This window comes from Zalophus californianus, chromosome 9, assembly GCF_009762305.2.
Source record: "Zalophus californianus isolate mZalCal1 chromosome 9, mZalCal1.pri.v2, whole genome shotgun sequence".
NCBI lineage: Eukaryota > Metazoa > Chordata > Mammalia > Carnivora > Otariidae > Zalophus > Zalophus californianus.
In genome coordinates, this window is record NC_045603.1 from 96,889,281 (window position 1) to 96,905,126 (window position 15,846).

Genomic DNA, 15,846 nt, shown 5'->3' on the forward strand with positions numbered 1-15,846 from the left:
AAGTATCCAAAGTCTAATCTTCCATACAGGTGTCATGAAGCCCTTCCTTCTCTACTTACCCCCAGGCAAATATTGAAGTGGGTCTTTGGTATATTAATATATATATAAAGGAGACCCTATAATTCTAATTTCAAAGACTGGGGTTTTGGTACCTTGGTCCTGTTTAATAAGTATTTTGCTTACTTTCTACACTATAATTCTCATAAATTACAATGTTTTATTTCTAATTTGTTTCTGTGGTCTTTTTCTACAGAAAACTGGCATATTACTGCAAGGATCTGGATGGTAAGACCAGTATATGAGACCAGTATTGGTCCTTCCAAATTGAGGGGTCCTAAACAAACTTGCTTTATTTGTCCTACTTTGGAGGAATTCAAGAAACTTGACCTCCAATTACCTGGGGTGATGTTCCTACAATTAATCAAAATAAGAAATGATGAGGGGGCCTAGGTTCTTTGACATGACCCCAGTTGGGGACCAAAAGGCATATGCACATAAATAGGTAAAATAGTCATTGAGTAGAGAAGTAACATTTCTAGGATCCTTGACGTGGCAGCCCCATGCACTGTGGTTCTAAAATCTGCTGCTGAAGTCCTAATGGGGGCTACAGTTCGGTTGGGAGGATATAAGAATTCAAGGGATGACATTAAGGTGAAAATTTGGAAAGAAATTGGTGCGTTTGAAGAGGGGTTATGTGCAATGGTTGTGTCTCCTTTACCTGAATATATTGATAGGAATGGATATTGCATCTGCCTGGGAAATGCTTCCCCGACTTAGCATTGAAAAACAGAAGGCATACAAATCCACCCTTCCACCCATATTGATTGGATACACCGGTGGACTAAAATAGTGGTTTTTAAAGATTTTATTTTTTATTTATTTGACAGAGAGAGACACAGCAGAAGCAGGAACACAAGCAGGGGGAGCGGGAGAGGGAGAAGCAGGCTTCCCGCAGAGCGGGGACCCTGACGCGGGGCTCGATCCCAGCATACTGAGATCATGACCTGAACTGAAGGCAGACGCTTAACGACTGAGCCACCCAGGTGCCCCTAAAATGTACTTTTTAAATAAAGATTGAATGATTGATTGATTTTTGAGAGAGAGATAGAGAGGAGCACCAGTGAAAGGGGTAGAGTAAGAGGGGAAAGAGAATCTGAAGCAGACTCTGTGCTGAGCGTGGAGCCCATATCAGGACTTGATCTCATGACCCCAATCTCAGGATCTGGGTGTAAACAAGAGTCCGATGGTCAAGTTACTGTGCTACCCAGGCACCCCTAAAATAATATTTTAGTTTTTTTTTTTTAAGATTTTTAATTTATTTTTTGAGAGAGAGAAAATGAGAGCACAGAGGGAGAGTCAGAGGGAACAGAATCCCCACTAAGTAGAGAGTCCGATGTGGGGCTCAATCCCAGGACCAAGGTCATGACCTTAGCTGAAGGCAGATGCTTAAGCAGCTGTGCTATCCAGGTGCCCCTAAAATAGTATTTTATTTATTTATTTATATTTGTTAACATATAATGTACTATTTTTCTCAGGGGTACAGGTCTGTGATTCATCGGTCTTTTTTTTTCATTTTTTTTTAAAGATTTTATTTATTTATTTGAGAGATAGAGAGCACAGGAGGGAAGAGGGTCAGAGGGAGAATCAGACTCCCTGCTGAGCAGGGAGACCGATGTGGGACTCGATCCCGGGACTCCAGGATCATGACCCTAGCCGAAGTCAGTCGCTTAACCAACTGAGCCACCCAGGCGCCCTTGTGATTCATCAGTCTTACATAATTCACAGCGCTCACCATACCACATACCCTCCCCAATGTCCATCACCCAGCTACCCCATCCCTCACCCCCCCACCACTCCAGCAACCCTCAGTTTGTTTTCTGAGATGAAGAGTCCGTCATGGTTTGTCCTCCTCTCTGGTTTTGTCTTGTTTCATTTTTCCCTCCCTTCCTTATGATCCTCTGTGTTGTTTCTCAAATTCCTCATGTCAGTGAAATCATATGATAATTGTCTTTCTCTACTTGACTTATTTCGCTTAGCATAATACCCTCTAGTTCCAACCATGTCGTTGCAGACGGCAAGATTTCATTTTTGATGGCTACAGAATATTCTTCTACGAGTGTGTGTGTTTGTGTGTGTGTGTGTGTGTGTGTCTGTGTGTGTGTGTGTATCACATCTTCTTTATCCATTCATCTGTTGATGGACATCTAGGCTCTTTCCATAGTTTGGCTATTGTAGACATTGCTGCTATATTGGGGTGCAGGTGTCCCCTCAGATCACTACATTTGTATCTTCAGGGTAAATACCCAGTAGTGCAATTGCTGGATCGCAGGGTAGCTTAAAATAATATTTTATTTTATTTAATATTTTAAAAGATTTTATATATTTATTTGACAGAGAGAGACATAGCGAGAGAGGGAACACAAGCAGGGGGAGTGGGAGAGGGAGAAGCAGGCTTCCTGTGGAGCAGGGAGCCCGATGCAGGGCTCGATCTCAGGACGCTGGGATCATGACCTGAGCTGAAGGCAGGCGCCTAACAACTGAGCCAACCAGGAGCCCCTAAAATAGTATTTTAAAGAGTTCATTACATAAAATATTTCTGAGATACTCACAGTGATGGAATTTATTCCAGTGTTTTAATTTCCGGGTTCTATTAAACCTATTTTTCAATACTAAAGATGCCATTTGCAAGAAGCACCAATAAAAAATGATATTAAATATCTGCTAAGTATTTTATTTGAGAAGTTCTATGAATGAAACTATAAAACTCTTCTGAGGGGGCTGCCTGGGTGGCTCAGTTGGTTAAGCATCTGACTCTTGATTTAGGCTCAGGTCATCATCTCAGGGTCCTGGGATCAAGCCCCTAGTCGCGCTGGCTGCTCCTTGCTCCGTGTAGAGTCTGCCTCAGTTTATCTCTCTCCCCCTCTGCCCCTCCCCTTGCTTGCACTCTCTTTCTCAAATAAATAAAATCTTAAAAAAGAAAAGAAAACCCAAAACTCTTCTTAGGAATATACAGGTAGGAAAACTTAATATTGTAAAAATGTTAGTGCCCCTCAAATGAATTTATATTTAATGTTATCCCAATTAAAATACTAGAAGGATGGGTTTCTATTTTTTATTTATAGAAATAAGAAGACTTTTTTTAAACATTTTTTATTTATTCATCTGAGAGAGACAGAGTGAGTGAGAACACAAGCAGGTGGGAGGGTCAGAGGGAGAAGGAGAAGCAGGCTCCCCGCTGAGCAGGGTGCCTTATATGGGGCTTGATCCCAGGACCCTGGGATCACGTCCCAAGCCAAAGGCAGACAGTCAACAGACTGAGCCACCCAGGCACGCCGGGTTTCTTTTTGGAAGTTGAAAAACTTAATCTGGAAAATTCCAAAAACAGAAAATGAGAAGGGAGTAGCCCAGCAGATATTTTTGAAATATGTAAGCAATTTGGTGCTGCAGAAAAATAGATCAGCCCCACTGGCTGCTCTGAAAAGCCATCTTTGCATTGTTCCCGCGTCCGGCTCCCCGTTCGCCGCAACCACCTCCGCCGCGCGCCTCCTCCGCCACCGCGGACTCAGGCAGCTTTCTCGCCAGAGTCCTCGAACTCTTGCTTTCTTTTTAATCCGCTGCACCGGATCACCGGCGTGCCCCATCATGTCAGACGCGGCCGTGGACACCAGCTCCGAGATCACCACCAAGGACTTAAAGGAGAAGGAAGTTGTGGAGGAGGCCGAGAATGGAAGAGACGCGCCTGCTAACGGGAACGCTAATGAGGAAAATGGGGAGCAGGAGGCCGACAACGAGGTAGACGAAGAAGAGGAAGGGGGGGGGAGGAAGAGGAGGAGGAGGAGGAAGGCGATGGTGAGGAAGAGGATGGAGACGAAGATGAGGAGGCCGAGGCAGCTACGGGCAAACGGGCAGCTGAAGACGATGAGGATGACGATGTCGACACCAAGAAGCAGAAGACCGATGAGGATGACTAGACAGCAAAAAAGGAAAAGTTAAACTTAACAACAACAAAAAAAGGCCACCGTGACCTATTCACCCTCCACTTCCCGTCTCAGAATCTAAACGTGGTCACCTTCGAGTAGAGAGTCCCGCCCGCCTGCCCAACGCGGGCAGCGCCACCCGCAGATGACACACGCTCTCCGCCACCCAGCCAAAACCACAACGTGAATTTGCAACAGGGGAGGAAAAAAGAACCAAAACTTGCAAGGCCCTGCTTTTTTTCTTAAAAGTACTTTAAAAAGGAAAATTTGTTTGTATTTTTTATTTACATTTTATATTTTTGTACATATTGTTAGGGGTCAGCCATTTTTAATGATCTCGGATGACCAAACCAGCCTTTGGAGCGTTCTCTGTCCTACTTCTGACTTTACTTGTGGTGTGACCATGTTCATTATAATCTCAAAGGAGAAAAAAAACCTTGTAAAAAAAGCAAAAACAACAACAAAAAAACAATCTTATTCCGAGCATTCCAGTAACTATTTCTGTGTATGTACTTAGCTGTACTATAAGTAGTTGGTTTGTATGAGATGGTTAAAAAGGCCAAAGATAAAAGGTTTCTTTTTTTCCTTTTTTGTCTGTGAAGTTGCTGTTTATTTTTTTTGGCCTGTTTGATGTATGTGTGAAACAATGTTGTCCAACAATAAACCGGAATTTTATTTTGCTGAGTTGTTCTAACAAAAAAAAAAAAAAAGAAAGAAAAAGAAAAATAGATCAATGGGACAATGATGGCCCAAAATAGCCCCAAGTATATATGAAAATTTAATATACAGTAAAATTGGTATTTCAAATCAAAGAAAAGGTGGGTTGTTGAGTAAATGATATTGGCTAGGTATTGAGGAAAAAAACCACAAAGATGAATCCTTATTTCACAGCATACCCACAAATAAATCCATAGAAATCAAAGATTTGAACATAAATGAAAGCTATAAAATTACTAGAAGAAACGTTGATAAATATTTTTAATATTTAATACTTATAATACTGGGATGAAAAAGTCTTTTTTAAAGAAGGAATTAATACACAAAGTTTATAAAAGAAAAGATTGTTAAATTTGATTAATAATTTTTTAAAAGATATATATTTAAAAAATATATGACAAACAGGGGCACCTGGGTGGCTCAGTCAGTTAGGTGTCTGCCTTCAGCTCAGGTCAGGATCCCAGGGTCCTGGGATTGAGCCCCGCATCGGGCTCCCTTTTTGGTGGGAAGCCTGCTTCTCCCTCTCCCACTCCCCCTGCTTGTGTTCCCTCTCTCGCTGTGTCTCTCTCTGTCAAATAAATAAAATCTTTAAAAATATATATATATGACAAACAAAATGTTAATTTCTTTCATATACAGAGAAGAAGGAGAGTCCATGGTAAAGAATTTGAGTATGCAGGTTTTGTATCTGCTTAACCTATGGTTAATTGAAATTGACATGTTGAATTCTCCAACTGTTACAGTTGATTTGCTAATTTTATCAGTTTTCCTTTATATATATATATATATATTTTTTTTTAAAGAATTTATTTATTTGTCAGAGAGAGAGAGGGCACAAGCAGGGGGAACGGCAGACAGAGGGAGAGGGAGAAGCAGGCTCCCCACTGAGCAAGGAGCCCAATGTGGGACTCGATCCCAGGACCCTGGGATCATGACCTGAGCCTCCTGAGCAGATGCTTAACTGAGCGAGCCACCCAGGTGTCTCTGCTTTATATATTTTGATACCATTTTATTTGTTTTATACATATTTAAAACTTATATGTTCATGGTGAATTGGGTCTTTTGTCTTAATGAAGTGATCTTCCTCGAATCTTCATTATGATTTTGGTCTTAAGGTCTCTTTTGGTTATCAAGATAGGTTAAATAACTTCCTCTTTTTTTTCTTTTTTAAGATTTTATTTTTAAGTATCTCTGTACCCAATGTGGAGCTTAAACTCACAACCCCAAGATCAAGAGTCCCATGTTCCACGGACTGGGCCAGCCTGGCGCCCCTAAATAACTCTCTTTAATTAAAGCTTGCCTGGCATATATTTTTTGATTCTTTTTCTTGTGGGTTTCCAGATTTTAGACTTGAGGTACATCTCCCATTAAAGCCCCCATAAAAAATGAGCTGTTTGCAAATTCTTCCAGCTCAAGTGGTGCCAAGCCATAGTCACCTCTTACCTGGATAATTGCAGTAGCTTCTAACTGTCCCTCTACAGCTATCCTTGCCTAAATTTCTTTCAGGTATATGACTAAGGATGGAATTATCGGGACATTAAGTAGTTGTATTTTACCAGTTACCTTTTTACTTATACAGCCCCCAACTTCACTAGCTTAAAATAACAATTATCATTATTATTATTAAAGATTTTATTTATTTATTTGACAGAGAGAGACACAGCGAGAGAGGGAACACAAGCAGGGGAGTGGGAGAGGGAGAAGCAGGCTTCCCATGGAGGAGGGAGCCTGATGTGGGGCTTGATCCCAGGACCCTGGGATCATGACCCGGGCCGAAGGCAGACGCTTAACGACTGAGCCACCCAGGTGCCCCAAAAGTAACAATTGTTTATTATAACTCCTGTATCTGTGAATAGGCTAGGAGGGGTCAGCAGATCCAGGCTGGGTTTGGCTAAGCCTCAAGCTACAGATCAAGCTGAGTGAGGCTTCTCTCTGAGGTTTGGACTAAGATATAACTGCCTGTTAATTTCCGAGGCCTGTCTGAGGTTGCAGCCGTTACCCAGGGAAGTTCTTTCCTGGCAATGGCAAATATGCCAGAGGGCAAATGGTAATTGGCATGATCTCTTAAGGCCTGGGCTCAGAACTGACACAGCACTTCTTCTGCCTTATTTTATTGGCCAAGTCATATCATACGGCTGAATCTAAAGTTAAAGGGAAGCATAAATAAATAAAAAAGAAATAAATAGGGGCATCTGGGTGCCTCAGTCGTTAAGCGACTGCCTTCGCCTCAGGTCATGATCCCAGGGTCCTGGGATCGAGCCCGACATTGGGATCGAGCCCCATGTCGGGCTCCCTGCTTGGCGGGAAGCATGCTACTCCCTCTCCCACTTCTGCTTGTGTTCCCTCTCTCACTGTGTCTCTCTGTGTCAAATAAATAAATAAAAATCTTTTATAAAAGAAAGGAAGGGAGGGAGGGAGGAAGGAAGGAGAGAGAGAGAGAGAGAGAAAGAAAAAGAAAGAAAGAAAGAGAAAGAAAGGAGAAGAGAAGAGAAGAAAAGAGAAAAGAAAATAAATGAAAAGAAAAAATGGGTGCCTGGCTGGCTCAGTGGAAGTACCTGCAACTCTTGATCTCGAGTTCAGACCCAAAGTTGGGTGTAGAGAATATAAACAAACAAACAAATAAATGGAAGCAGACCCCTCTCTTTTAGTACAAGGAACTCATCTTAGTCTGTTTGGGTTGCTATAACAAAAATACCATACTAGGTGATTTATAAAGAATAGGAATTTATTTCTTACCGTTCTGGAGGCTGGGAGGTCCAAGATCAAGCCATCAGCCGCTTCAATATCTGATGAGAGCCAGCTTCCTGGTGCATGGACTGCCACCTTTTTGCTGTAATCTCACATAAGGGAAGGAGCAAGAAAGCTCAGGGGGTGGGGAGCCTCTCTAAGGGCAGTAATCCCATTCATGAGAGCTCCACCCTCATGATCGAATCATTTCCCAAAGGCCACAGCTCCTGATGCCATCACCGTGGGGGTTAGGAGTTCAACATAGGAATTTGGGGTGGGGGGACACAAACATTCAGACCGAAACAAAACTACAAAACCACTTGGCAGACAACATGGAATTGGGGGCGGGGTGGGGTAGATGAAGAACTGGGGCTATGCACATTCAACTTTCCTAGAAAGCCATTGTTATCTAAAGTGGTGGTACAGTTTTATACTCTTAGCAGTTAAGACAGTTCCCATTTCTGCATTTCCACGCACATTTTGTGTTTACAGATATAGAAAGTTTTGCCAGTCTAGTAGGCATGAACAACAAAAAATAGATGACTTAAACTGAGTCAAATCAAAAGCACCTTAACTGCTATACTGTGAGTGTTTGTGTCCCCCTAAATTTATATGTTAAAATCCTAACACCGAACGTGACGGTATTAGTTGTGGGGTATTTGGGAGATCATAAGGTCTTGAGGACAGAGCCCTCATGAATGAGATTAATGCTCTTAGAAAAGGAGTCCAACGGGGGCCTGGGTGGCTCAGTGATTAAGCGTCTGCCTTTGGCCAAGGTCATGATCCCAGGGTCCTGGGATCGAGCCCTGCATCGGGCTCCCCACTCTACAGGAAGCCTGCTTCTCCCTCTCGCACTCCCCCTGCTTGTGTTCCCTCCTCACCGTGTCTCTCTCTGTAAAATAAATAAATCTTAAAAAAAAAAAAGTTATATGACCAGTACGACCTCTCCTAGATACATTACCCAAGAAAAATGAAAACATACGTTCACACAAAAACATTTGTTCACAAATGTTCATAAGCAGCATTATTCACAATAATCCCAAATTGGCAACAACCCATATAGCCATAGACAGCTGAACGGATAATGAAAATGTGGTATGTCCACACCAGGCAATATTTGGCCATAAAAAAGGAGTCAAGTACTAAATAAATGCTATAATATAGATGAACCTTGAAAAAATTCGAATTTGTATGAAGCCAGTCTCAAAAGATCACATATTACATGATTCAATTTAGATGAAATTTTAAACATAGGCAAATCTGTGGAGAAAAAGAAAGTAGATAAGTGGTTGCCTAGAACCCAGAGGAGGAAAATCAAAGAGGGTAGGGACAGAGGAATAGGGAATGACTTCTAATGGGTACAAGTTTCTTTCTAGGGTGATTTCAGTAGTAGTTGAACAAATCTGTGAAAATCAATGAATTGTACCCTTTCAATGACTGAACTTTATAATATATAAATTACGGTTTAAGAGACTGGCTTAAAAAAGGGTTTAATAAAAAGAAAATGAGGGGCACCTGGGTGGCTCAATCACACTCTTGACTTTGGCTCAGGTCATGATCTGAGGGTCATGAGATCTAACCCCAAGTTGGGCTCTTCACTCAGTAAAAACACTCAGGGTGTCTGCTTCTCTCCCTCTCCCTCTGCTTCTCCCCACCCCACCGTACTCTCAGAGGCACATTCTCTCTCTCTAAAATAAATAAATCTTTTTAAAAAGTTAAAGAAATCTGAGACATCCTTAATGGATTATTAGGCAGATATCCAATATAATTCAATAGGTAGATATTTGATTTGTATTTCCCTAAGGATTAATGATGTGGAATTTCTTTTGATGTGCTTATTGGCCATTTGTTGGTTTGTTTTTAAGATTTTATTGATTTGAGAGAGAGAATGAGAAAGAGAGAGCACGAGAGTGGGGAGGGTCAGAGGGAGAAGCCGACTCTCCACCGAGCAGGGAGCCTGTTGCGGGACTCGATTCCAGTACTCCAGGATCATGACCTGAGCCGAAAGCAGTTGCTCAAACAACTGAGCCACCCAGGTGCCCTGTGCTTATTGGCCATTTGCATATCTTCTTTAGTGAAATGTTTATTGAAGTCTTTGCCTGTGTTTTAATTGGATCACTTGAGTTTTAATTTTTTAGCACTTTTATTGCATTATAAGAGTTCTTTAAACAGTCCAGATAGGAATCTCTTACCAGATTTATGATTTGCAAATCCCATTCTGTACGTTGTTTTTTCACTTTCTTGATAATGTGCTTTGAAGCACAAAAGATTTAATTTTGTTTGTGGGCTTGTAAAATAGTACAACCACTATGGAAAAATAGTATGGAGGTTCCCCCAAAATTTTAAAATACAACAGTATATGATCCAGCAATTCCAGTTATGATATATGACCAAAAGAACAGAAAACAGGTTCTTTTTTTTTAAAAGATTTTATTTATTTATTTATTTGACAGAGAGAGACAAAGTGAGAGAGGGAATACAAGCAGTGAGAGCGGGAGAGGGAGAAGCAGGCTTCCTGCCGGGCAGGGAGTCCTATGCGCGGCTCGATCCCAGGACCCGGAATCATGACCTGAGCCGAAGGCAGACGCCCAACGACTGAGCCACCCAGGCGCCCTCTGAAAACAGGTTCTTGAAGAGATGTTTGCATACCCATGTTCATTAGCAGCACTATTCACAAATGCCAATAAGCGGAAGGAACCCAAATATCCATCAATGGCTCAATAGATAAACAGAATGTGGTATATATATCCGAGGGAATATTATTCAGCCTTAAAAAGGAAGGGAATCCTATCACAGCCTACATCATGGATGAACTGTGAGGACATTATGCTAAGTGACATAAGCCAGGCACAAAAAGACAAATACTGTATGATTCTACTTGTATGAGGTATCTAAAGTAGTAGAATACAGGGCGCCTGAGTGGCTCAGTGGGTTAAGCATCTGACTCTTTTCGTTTCGTTTTTTTTTAACTTTATTTATTTATTTGACGGAGAGAGACACAGTGAAGAGAGGGAACACAAGCACGGGGACTGGAAGAGGGAGAAGCAGTCTTCCCGCCGAGCACGGAGACAGACGGGGCTCCATCACAGGACCGTGCGCTCCTGACCTGAGCCGAAGGCCGACCTTAACGACTGAGCTACCCAGGCGCCCCATGTGGTAACTATCTTACTTATAAACTCTACGTTTATTTATTTTGTCTTGTTTCTTCGTGAAAACATGTTCTTTTCAAAATAGTTTTCCTCTGATACATACAAACGGTTTACAGATAAGGAAATGCAAAGAGCTCCTAACACGGAAAAAAATGCTCAATGTCATAATACGATGTAAACTTGGAAGTATAGGATCCCTTTCTCACTTCAGATTGATAAAGATTAAATACTTGTTGGGGTGCCTGAGTGGCTAAGTGAGTCAGGGGTCTGCCTTCAGCCCAGGTCATGATCCCAGGGTCCTGGGGTGGACCAGCCATGGCCCCGCCATCGCCCACCCCCCAGCAGGAGCCTGCTTCTCCCTCTCCCTCTGCCCCCCTCCCTGCCCATGCTCTCTCTTCTCAAATAAATAAATAAAATCTTAAAAAAAAAAATTAAACACCTTTGGGACGCCTGGGTGGCTCAGTCGGTTAAGCGGCTGCCTTCCGCTCAGGTCATGATCCCAGGGTCCTGGAATTGAGCCCCGCATTGGGCTCCTTGCTCGGCAGGAAGTCGGCTTCTCCCTCTCCCACTCCCCCTGCTTGTGTTCCCTCTCTCTCTGTCTCTCTGTCTCTCTCTCTGTCAATTAAATCAATAAAATCTTTTAAAAAGAACATTAAACACCTTTTAATAAAATATTTTGGTAAATATACGTAGAAACTGGCACCTTACACCTTATTGGCTACTTTATTCCAGTTCTTGAGTATAAAGAGACAGAGGTACAATGCCAGCTCCAGTTTTGCAATTCATTCATTGGTCTCAACTTCCTCATTTAAAAAAATGAGATTTGGATTTAATTTCTGAAATATATCTCATGCAACTCACATGATTCAGTTTTATCAATTAAGTCACTAAGCCGAGAGTAATCCAGGAAAGGTAGTTAGATCCACTTCATAATAAGACAGGTGAGAAACACCTGCACTGGAAGGTTGGCTGGGTTATGATCCGCACTAGAACCAGAAATCGTTGCGAGGATCTTGAACAAAACGCAGTACAGACGACGGGTTTGCGGCCGTCCGCGCCTGCGCAGTGAACGCGCGGCCGAAGCCCCGCCTCCCGCGGGGTCTGCGGTTTCCCGGGCGCCAGGCGGGCCTCCAGCCACGCCGCAGGGGAGGGCTGGGGGAAGGGCGGAGGAAGTGGGCGGTGGGGGCCGCAGGGCCACGCCTGGGGCCGGAGAGGCTCAGGCCGGAAACCTGCGTGCTGGGTGCTCGCTGCGGGCTGCTGTCACGGAGGGAGCGGGGCGGCGACACGAGGGAGGAAGGTGGGCGCTTGGCGCGACCGTGGTCGCCCCTGTGCCGCCGCAACCAGGGCCCGGATCCAGGACACAGAGTTGATACGAGGGGATTCGTTGGGGTCACTCTGGGAGTCGACACTCAAGGAGTTCTCCCTGGTGATAGGATGGCGTAAGGAAGCCCCGGAACGGAGAGCCAGAGCTGGGGGACTGGGGCTCGTCTGCGGCCTGGTCCCCACCTGCGGCCTGGTCCTCAGCATCTCGCAGCGCCAGGCTCCAGGCCCAGGGGCACTCCTTCTACTTCTCCCCTCCTCCCTTTCCCTTTCCTGGCCGGCGGCCACTAGCCCAACTTAAGCCGCAGCCATCCAGTTGGAACCTTGGCGAAAGGTTCGGCATTACGCTCAAAAGAAAAAAAAAAAAGTGGGACGTTTCAACTTGAATTTTATCGAAAGCGCAGGTAGGCTTTGGGAGGTGTGGAAAGAGTAAATTCTCCCAACCCGGGACCACTTCAGCCAGCCAGCCACCTAACATTTATTGTGTCAGTTACTGATTTTTTGCCTCTCGGCTCCAAATTCATCCTTCAGTACCTTTTGATAATGGATGGCATTCCTTTAAATCATTTCTTCTTGAGTGTTAAGCACAGTGAAGTTTTCTCAGTAGATGGCGCTGTCAGGATACTGTAGGAAGAAGGGGGCGTGTCCTGCTCTTTCCAATGGCCACACCATAGATGACAAAGCATCTGGTGGCACCCTGCCACAGGCATGCACCCAGAAGGCTAGCTCCATCAGTCACCTCACAGCCCCAGCCCATGTCTGGCAATCACCTCCCACAAGGCCCCAAGTACGGCGCCCCTTTCCCCCCCATATTGGTGCCCCGACTCCCTCTGTACACTCACATAGCTGGCCACCAGCTGTGGCTCACCTGCACTTGTCTCCTGCTCCCCAGACCACAGCAGCTCTGGCTTGTGCAATCCAGCAAATTTCTCTGCTATCCGGTAGACTGCAACTATGTCTTTTCCAATAAGATCTGAACCTCAGGGGCACCTGCGTGGCTCAGTCGGTAAAGCGTCTGCCTTCGGGGGTCCGGGGACTGAGTTCTGCATTGGGCCACCTGCTCAGGAGGACCCTGCCTCGCCGTCTCCTTCTGCTGCTTGCACTCTATCTCTCCCTCTCAAATAAATAAAATCTTAAAAAAAAAAAAAAGAAAAAGAACTGAGCCTCAGCTTTGGGGAGATGGCCTCTCTCCCAAGTGTGTCTCTCCTTGGATACTCTCCCTCAGCATTAGGATATCATATTGAGTTCGCCTATCTATGATTTCTTTTCTTTTTTTTTTATTTAAACACAATTTTTTTTAAAGTAGCCTCCATGCCCAAAGTAGGGCTCGAAATTATAACCCCAAGATCAAGAGTCACAAGCTCTTCTGAGTCAGCCAGGCGCCCCAGCTTGACATTCTTTCACTTTCTCTGTTTAAAGCATTGTGTAGTTTCTGTCTTTTTTTTTTTTTTAAGATTTTATTTATTTGAGAGAGAGAGACACGGTGAGAGAGGGAACACAAGCAGGGTGAGTGGGAGAGGGAGAAGCAGGCCTCCCAGCGAGCAGGGAGCCCAACGTGGGGCTCGATCCAGGTCCCTAGGATCATGACCGGAGCCGAAGGCAGATGCTTAACGACTGAGCCACCCAGGTGCCCATAGTTTCTGTCTTCTGATAGGAACCAGCCAGACTGATGACACTTAATCAATTGTATGTCCTGCAGTGTTCGAGGCAGGAGTGAGTCAGACAAGGTACTTGCTTTTGAGCTTATAGTCTACAGGGGTTGGTAACTAAGACCTAACTCACAAGACAGACTAAGCCATACAAAATTTTGAGGCAGAATATTCTAAACACAAGGCGACAAGTGCAAAGAACCTATTGATAATGAACTTGATATAGTTGAGAAACAGAAGGCCCAGTGGGGCTAGACTTCTGTGAGCAAAGAGTAATGAGAGATGAAGTTGAAGAAGCAAACCTTTTAGGTAGAGTAACCAGAAGATATTTTTAGAGGGGTTTTGATAATGAATGTTACACCAGGGTAATAGGAGTCATCTGGGATGTATGGTTACCGAATTTACAGGCCACAGTAAAGGAGTCTGGATGCTATTTTAAGTGTGACAAGATGTAATCGGAAGGCTTTAAGCAGGGGAGTGACATGATCTTTTTGACTACTCTGGTTATTGGAGAATGGATTTAAAGAAACAAAGATGGAGGGCGCCTGGGTGGCTCAGTTGGTTAAGCGACTGCCTTCGGCTCAGGTCATGATCCTGGAGTCCCGGGATCGAGTCCCATATCGGGCTCCCTGCTCGGCAGGGAGTCTGCTTCTCCCTCTGACCCTCTTCCCTCTCGTGCTCTCTATCTCTCATTCTCTCTCTCAAATAAATAAATAAAATCTTTAAAAAAAAAAAAAAAGAAACAAAGATGGAAAAAGGGATCTAACATCCCCAGAGTTAAGGAGAATATGGTTCAGTCACCAAGCTCTTTCAGGACATTCGGGTTTCATTGTCATTCCTAACATAAGAGTACCAGTGTGAGGATTATGTTTGCTGATATGGAAGGCTTCATGGAGCTCATGCCTGTGCTAAATAGAAATAAAAAGTAGCCGCTTTTGGCTTTCAGCTCGGGGAGGCAAAGTTGCAACTTGCTTTGGTCGTCCCGAATCCGGGTTCATCCGACACCAGCCACCTCTGCCATGCCGCCTAAGTTTGACCCCAATGAGATCAAAGTCGTGTACCTGAGGTGCCCCTGTGGCGAAGTCGATGACACGTCTGCCCTGGCCCCGAAGATCGGCCGGCTGGGTCTGTCTCCAAAGAAGGTTGGTGATGACATCGCCACGGCAACCAGTGATTGGAAGGGTCTAAGGATTACAGTGAAACTGACCCCTCAGAACAGACAGGCCCAGATTGAAGTGGGACCTTCTGCCTCTGCCCTGATTATCAAAGCCCTCAAGGAACCACCAAGAGACAGAAAGAAGCAGAAAAACATTAAGCACAGTGAAACTATCACTTTTGATGAGATCGTCAGTATTGCCCGACAGATGCGACACCGATCCTTAGACAGAGAACTCTCTGGAACCATTAAAGAAATCCTGGGGACTGCCCAGTCTGTGGGCTGCAATGTTGATGGCCACCACCCTCATGACATCACAGATGACATCAACAGTGGTGCGGTGAAATGCCCAGCTAGTCAACTACAAAGGAAAATGTTTCAATAAAGGATCATTTGATAACCAAAAAATAAAATTAAAAAAGTAGCCATTCAAATAGCAGTAGTAAGGATAGGGAAACGTAGGGGAGGGAATATCAGAAGTCCATAAATGTAAAGTCCATAAATGAAGGCATGAAGGTGGTAAAGAGTGATGAAGTGGGTGTGGGTGTTTTCTTGTCTAAATGGGAGCTAAGAAATGATAACCTAAACAGGTAACAGGGACCTTGTCCTCGGGTGGGGTGTGGGTGTGAGATCGGTAGGGGGCTTAAGTTTTATTTTCTGTAGTTGAAGCTACTGAAGGATCTTAAGTAGGATGGTGATAGAAGTGTATTATGGGGGCACCTGGCTGGCTCAGTTGGAGGGACGTGCAGCTCTTGATCTTGGGGTTGTAGGTTCCAGCCCTACGTTGGATGTAGAGATTACCCAAAAATAAAATCTTAAATACATGTAATATGGATATCCTGACATCAGCATAAGATGAGTTTCAGAGAGCAAAGACCAGAGGGGTAAGGAAGTGAGAGAAAAGAATTCTCACTGGGGAAAGAAAGCAACACACTAAGGCTGTTCATCTCATCTGCATCATGAACAAGTACCACTATTTTCGTATGTATTAGACTTTTAGGAAGCTTATTCCAGGTAACAGGTACTGAGTGGCCAAACCGGGATTTAAAGCTATTTTGTTGTTACAGGAGGACAAAAAAAAAAAAACAAAAAAACCCAAACCAAACCAAATCAGCAAGCCCATGATGTCATATGTACATTCAGAATTTTTA

The 15,846-nt window shown here is 44.0% G+C and overlaps 1 pseudogene; it reads left to right on the top strand.

Moving 5' to 3' along the window:
- Positions 1-3,444: 3,444 nt before the first annotated feature.
- On the top strand, positions 3,445-4,671 carry LOC113922642 (annotated as a pseudogene).
- The last annotated feature ends 11,175 nt before the right edge of the window (positions 4,672-15,846 follow it).